Source organism: Corylus avellana, chromosome ca6, assembly GCF_901000735.1.
Source record: "Corylus avellana chromosome ca6, CavTom2PMs-1.0".
In the NCBI taxonomy this organism is placed as follows: domain Eukaryota; kingdom Viridiplantae; phylum Streptophyta; class Magnoliopsida; order Fagales; family Betulaceae; genus Corylus; species Corylus avellana.
Window position 1 is genome coordinate 17,619,744 of NC_081546.1, and position 7,652 is coordinate 17,627,395.

Below are 7,652 nucleotides of genomic sequence, written 5' to 3' on the forward strand. Positions count from 1 at the left end.
AAAAAAGAGTCCTAAATCCAAAGAGGAACTGCCGAACAGTGCCATCGACAAGCACGATTCTTTCATTTCTTCAATAATCTGTGAACAGTGACAAATTTTATTTGGCATTTTCTCTGGTTTGTCTCTTGTGGGTAAAAATAACCATCGTCGTCTAAAGCTCTTGAGGCTCAAAGAATGGAGATGATGAAAAAAACCAAAGATGATAATACTATATATATATATATATATATATATATATTTTTTTTTTTTTTACATGTCCGCATAAGAAAAATGGGGGAGAGAATTCAAACTAATGACCTTCACTTCATGAGAAGTGATACACAACTAATTGAGCTAACCCATGAGAACTGATAATACTATTTGAAATATGCTAGAATGCAATAAAATCCCCACATTTTACCCATCAAAGATTCAAAATCCTAAGTGGCAAATGGCACATGGCCCAAATTGAATTTTTTTTATTATTTAAAATCAAAATAATAAAAAACTGAAAAAAATAAAAAAATAAAAAAAATAAAAAGGGGTGAGTTTAGCCTAGGAGTGGCTTGGGCCATCCCCAAGGGCCATGGCCGCCCCCAACCAGACCTTGGGGGTGGTTTAGCCACCCCAATGGTCAAATAAAAAAAAAAATTAAAAATCTTTTTGGCTCATAGGGGTGGCTTCGGCCACCCCATGGCGAGCCACCCCAATGGCAAAATCCAAAAAAAAAAAAAAAAAAAAAAAAAAAAAAATTAAAATTAAATTTTTTTTGGCTCATAAAGGTGTTTTGGCCATCCCCAAAGGCCATGGGGTGGCCGAAGCCACCCCACGACCCCAACCACCCCTTTTTATTTTTTTTTATTTTTTTGATTTTACTTTTAAAATCAAAAGATTTTAAATAATAAAAAATACAAATTGGGCCATGTGCCCTTTGCCACCTAGGGTTTTTATGAAAAAAATGTGGGGGGTTTATTGCATTCTAGCATTTTTCATACTATTTAGTAGATTTTTGTACGACTATGATGATGTGACATTGAATAAATTGTCAGAGTAATGCTACACTTATTCTCATTTTTTCACACTTATTTATCCACACATATAGGTGGTTTTTATAACCACCATCAGATATGAAATTAATCTCTATTGAATTTTAATTCAATACTAATTTTTAATGTCACCTATAAATGTGGTGAAATGAGTATGAAAAAGTGAGAGTAAGTGTATAATTACTCATTGTAAGAGGTTCCCAACTACTTCTCCCTAGCACTAAATGGCGTCAAGTCACAGAAGAAAAAAAAGACTTTCGCTTCACTTGGTTAAATCTTGGCCTTGTATTTTACCAAGAGATGGATATCAAGATAATGTAAAACATATTCATTGGTACCCATAGCATTTTTTTTTATTAATTATTTTGATCATTTTTAATGAATAAACTCAACATCATTTTGGTCAAAGATTTAATACTCCTAGCATTTTTATTTTATTTTATTTTATAATCATAGATGTATAGCAAGGGGCAAAGCCAGAAACTATTTTGAGTAGGGGCTAAAAAATTTTGTTGCAGCTTAAAAAAAAAAAAAAAAATCTTAGGAATTTGAAGGGGTAGGGGGGCCATGGCCTATACCAGTCTCCCCAAATTTGGATCCTCTCCAATTCAAATGAACTAGAGAAGATCTAGTTACTTATAGTGAATGGGTATTTTTGTCAATTCAAAAAGTGAAAAGACAAAAATACCCCTCCATTATAACTAATTGGATATCTTGTTCTGGTTTCCCCCTCTGTCCCTGCATACAATACAAAGGTTGGATCTGAATGATACTATTGCGTTTGAGAAATAGAGTTTTTAAGTCAAAGAGTGCTTTTGGGCAAAAGCTTCATTTTTAAGTTTTTACCAAAAGTGCATTTTGGCCATTTGTAGGTTTTTTGAACCCTTAAAAGCGCTTTTAATTTTTTAACTAAACGACTACTTTTTTCTTTGAATTGACTTTTTGAACGTTAAAAACACTTTTAGTTAGACCCCTCAAACGCAATCTTAAACAGACCCTAAGTGTATTTGAATAGAAAAGTAAAAATAGTTTAATTCCTTAAATTTATGAAAAAATTAACAGCAATGGGTGCTAGTTTAGGCTGACCTGAAAATTATTGTGGAGGTTATTAATTTTTTTTTTTTTCTCCCTCAAAAGCATCTTCAAATTTTCCAAAGAACGCAATTGAGCAAATATGAATGATTTGGTCTTGATAAGTGCATAAGTAATTTGTAAAAGTCACTCGGTAAAAGCTAGAAATCCTCTTTTACAACCCACTTTGTGGTTCTCTACTTAACCCCTTTAAATTATCATCTTAATGACAATCTATCCCTAAATTATTAATTGTAATAATTTACCCCTCAAACTACCAAAACAATGACAATATACTCTTAATTTTTTTTTTAAATGACAAAATTACCCTTACTAAAATAAAAACAAAAATACTAAAAATTAATTAATTATTTTTTTCAAAATTTTAAGGGTATTTTTGTCTTATTGAAAATTTTATAGGAGTAATTTCGTCATTTTGGTAATATTGGGGGATACATTGTCATTATTTTGGTAGTTTATGGGGTAAATTGTCGTAATATAGTTTGGGGGATAAATTGTCATTGGGGTGGTAGTTTGAGATGGTTAAGTGAACTTTACCCTTACATTTTTTTTTTTTTTTTTAAGAGCTTTTATTAGCAGGTATTGGATAAGGTATTTTTATTTAATTATGAAAGATATATATTTTTTTTCCCTGAGTAATAATAAGAAATGTTTTTATCATAAAATCGGTGGAAGTAATTAATCACATTTGGTTCAGTTTTTAAATAATTGGACTAGAAAGTAGAAACCTCATAGGCGTATTAAAACATCAATAAAATAATTCTAAACACTCTTTTTTCATCTCATTCTTATACTAGTGAAATGATGTGTCAGTTTTTATCGGTCTTTAAATTTTCTTTTTTAATAAAAATTAATTAATACTATCACATCAATCCCGTATTATAAAGTAATGCAGTACACACCACGCATGCTTTAATCATTAATTCAGATACGTATAGAAATAATAACCATTGAAATTCTGGAAACAAATATTTAAAAAATAAATAAATAAAAAGGTATCGATGGTGGATTTCATGCATCATAATCATGTTGGGCATGACAAGAGTGTTAAACTGTGTATGATTTACCAGGAATCCCAATCCCCATGAAAAGGAAGGAAAAGACTGGTCGTTTGAAACAGGACCACAATGCAATCCCATCTCTTCCATAAACTGTCAAATTACTAAGTCGAACATTGATGGCTGAAGGTGACATCCTCTGACTTATTCCAATGTTAAATCTCTTGGGTATCTCAAAATCTGTTCTAATGTCAAATGTTGGGTCCTATTAGAGAACCCGAATTGTTAGGTAGCCGTAGCTCCTAAGTGAAGGAGATCTAAATACATCTTCTCTTGGGTATCTTAAAATCACTAGTGTTTTATATGGAAAACTCCATATGCCAAATTCTTAAAAGTCCAGGGGCATCATAAAAGATTAGTCAAGAATTATCAAGTTTTTTTTTTTTGTTGGGTGGGTTGTTTTCTTGTTGGTTGTATTGCTAGTTGTTGGTGATTGTAGGGTTCTCATGTGGAGAAGATTTTGAGAGTTGTTGAGTGAGTTTTCTTATGATGGCGATTGAATGATCTGATGGTGATCTGTAGAGTGCTTATTACCTTGGAAGCTTGCCACTTGGTTGGGTAAAGTTGCTTGATTTTTTTTTTTTTTTTTTTTTTTTCATGTAAAGGTTGCTTGAGGAGTGGGCTTATGGTGGTTATTTGTATCCACACCAAAAGTCCCCTCATTCCCATCGCTGAGTTGTCTCAGCGTTGGGGATCTAGTCTTTATTTGCAATTAGGGTTTGCCTCCGGCTTTCAATGTTGAGTGTCAATTGTCAAGTACCTAGTCAAAACTACAGTTGTTGGGGTGCCCAATGCGCGGTGTAGGTCTTAGCCCCCGAGCTTGTAGCTTTGTTTTTTCAAATGGTTGTTGTTAGGGATTATGCCCTAAACGCTAATTTCATTTGTATGAAATTTATTTGTTTATTAATAAATTTTTTTATTGGGCATATATATATAGTCCTTAAGTTACATTGAATATGATTTATGTGTTAGTAAAATTTTCACACAAAAGATTTAAGCTATAAACTTTTTGACTTATAAACCTTAGCTCATAGTGAGTAATAGAATTGGACATTCTATTTGATAAGACTATAACATATCAATCATAAGGATCAATTTGATCATGGAAGGGGAGACTTTTGATTAATATGTTGGTATGGTTATAGTGCGCTGAGCTGGACCACGTGAGCTGATATTCTATAAATTATTGTCAATATGAATAACTTGAACTCTTAACTACTTATAGTATTGGCTCTTAATCTTCTGACGGGTCTTCCTCATCCTTGACCATAGCCTCATAGTCCTTCTCGATGCTCAGGAGAAAAGCAACCTTCTGGCAGTTGGTGTCTGCTTGTAGTGCTTCAGCCTTCAACAATCCATACTTCTTCTTATTTCATCCTTATGTACTCGTCAGCGACTCGAGTTATGTGTTCATGTATCTCATGTTTCCTTCTTGAGCTCAGATAAGGGCTGTACTTCTCTGGGACTGATGGAAAATCTCGCACTACCAATATGTTATGGCATTTTCATTTTGCAGCTGCCTTCGTACTATTGTGATTCTGCCGTCCATCTTTTTCCTGGGCCATGCGAGTAGGCCGAATGCCCCTTTCGAGCAGCTTAGCAAGGACTGCCCAATCGTGACCTTGCTCCATATACGTAAGTCTTCGTGCTGTAGAGGGAGGCTTGTAACCTCGTGCATATGGCTCATATTCCCTTAGCTAGTCATGTATGACTATTTCGAGCTTGCATCAATTGCGCATGTGAGTGTATAGCAAAATCAGGTGCCTGTGCCATGGAACAGGTAAGCTTGTTCCCATCTGAACCATTATTACGCAATCAACAAGGCTGTTACTTTAGCCCGCACCTCAATCAATCAAAATACGATAACAAATCTAGATTTACCCTATGATCCGATCTTTTACCGTCCAAGCCTAGTGCGTCATATCCTATCCTCAGATTGTCAGATACGGTCCACAAAATCGAATGCTCTGATACCATACTATAACGTCCCCAAAACTGGCATTTATAGTTTGGTAGGGTTACTAGCAATTATCCCAAATCAGCTAACTGGGAAATCGCCCCTCTACATAATCAAAGTAAATGCATAAGAATGTGAAATTGATAAATTTGAGGCATCTAAAAATAATAACATAAGCATGTATTACCATCGAACATGGACAGAGAGCTACTAATCAAGATACAGAAATCCTAGTCAAACCTCATTCGACAAAGTGGACCTCCGGCTTATCTTAAATAACCTGATGTGGCAAGTATGCCACTGACCCCTTCTCAGAAAGAGGTTCCCTCAAAATAAGTAACCTACAAGCCGTAATAACTGCGTAAGTCTAAAGACTTAGTAAGTAAATCTCACAGTTGAGTATGAAATGAGCAAGTTATTTATGAACGGAAATAAATGTACATTTTTTAGTAAGAATTTAAATGAGGTGTTGTCTCTATAATTACACCATAAAAGTAAAATTTTATTTTGATAATAAGTAGGTGTAATTCCAGTGGCAATTGCTTGTAATCTTAATGCTGAAAAACTAATGCTTTAGTAGATCATAACTATCATGTCAGGTCTATCTGAGATATTACCCCTTCCCAACATGGTTGATGCTGTCCAAATGGACCTATAATACAATATTGGTGCCCCGACCATTATAAACTACTATCCAAAACTATCAGCCCGACCGAGCTCGACCTCGGGTGGCCCACACTTCTAATAATGTACGTTTTGTAGTGACCCGCCAATCAAACATGGTTGCACCAGTCACATAACAACTATTGGATCCAATGCCCATATAACACACCCTCACACATTTGACCATAGAATTAAGTACACATAGTAAGCACATGGTCATTATACCGCACGTACCAGTATACCATAAAATCATACGATGCATCCAATTAATTAATTATTAAGACAATTACCAAGTTTCCTAAAAAGTAAATATGCCCATATCATATGCGTACTCAGTCGGCTGACAAATCACACATTTTTAAAGAAAGCAATCATAAGTATTTACTTACCTCGTACGCTCGCTTGAGTCCTCCAACATTCTGAATTCCTGCTATAACGAAACATGATTATCGTTATATGTAGTACTAGAAGATTTACTAAAGACACATAAGGTCCTAATCGAGTACGACCAGCTAAAAGATCACAAAACTTTAATCCTACACATTCTAGGCTATGGTCGAACATTCTGTCGAAAGAGCAAACGTTCAAGTTCGGCCATAATAGAGAGAACATTTGGTTAGAGGCCAAAATGCATGCTGGGACTTCTAACCTCAAGTCACCACGCAACAAATTACATCCTAGGCTCTAAATAAGTACATGCAAGCATAGTAAACATGATATTATGAAAACTAAGGAAAACAACGAGTGTTTCTAACACCTTTGAAAAACCCTTTATTCCTTTCAAAGAGAAATGATACACAAACCTAACATGGAAACTTTAAAACTTGCAATGATTATAAAAACAACAGGAATAGAATGAAAGCTAGGTGAATGGACAAGAGTTTACCTTAAAGATGACAAACTATCCCAAAACATTCTCCTTTTCTCTCAATAAAATCCCCTATCACTCTAGGTTTAGTGTTTCTAGTGTAAGGGTAGGCTTAGGGATGAAGGGGAGGTATTTATAGGAGTGCGAGGCGTGATGCCTTTTGCAAAGGTGGAGAATGGGTTAAAATTGTTTTTCAAGCTGTCATCGAACGTTCGGTGTACCATTATACAGTGGTTATAAGGTTGGAGGTTGAACGTTTGGTTAATACCAGTGGGTCAAAATTGGTCAACAAACATTTGAGGTGGTCCCCTACCGAACATTTGGTCATAAAGCTAGGGTTGGGTTTTTAGGGCTATTTTTTTAATTTTTTGGTATTTTGGGGCATCACATTTACAAGCTGCTTGAGTTTATTAAGAATATGAGGTGCAGGATGTCCTAAGTGATTGTGCCATATCTTGGAGGAGGCAGTGACTTCAAGGAATGCTGCACTTTCTTTATTGGTTGAACTGGACAGGAAGATTGGATAGAGTCCATCCCTATTTGGCGCTTGCAAAAGAGTCTTCCCGGTGAGGATGTCTTCCATAAAGAAATGAGAGTTAGTTAGAATGAACCAGCATTTGTTGTCTACACAAAATTTATGGATGGACATTAAGCTAGTTGCTGTAGTGAGACAGTGCAAGATATTGTTTAATTTGAAAGGGTGTTTGAAGGGAAAAGTTGTACAGGACAGAAGAACATATATTTGATATGTGTAAACTTGTGCCATTACCTACAACAACCTCATTATAACCTTTAATGGGTTCTTGAAGTGTCAGATTGTCTAGAGCAGCCGTGAAATGGTTGTTTTCTCCGCTGTCAACATACCAGGGATCTTCATCATTCTATTTAGCAGCAAAAGAATGTGCTATTGCAATCATAGCAGCCAATTGAGGAGGTGGATTCTTTCCTTGGTAAGAATAATCCATTTTGTGATATCAATCCAATGCTTG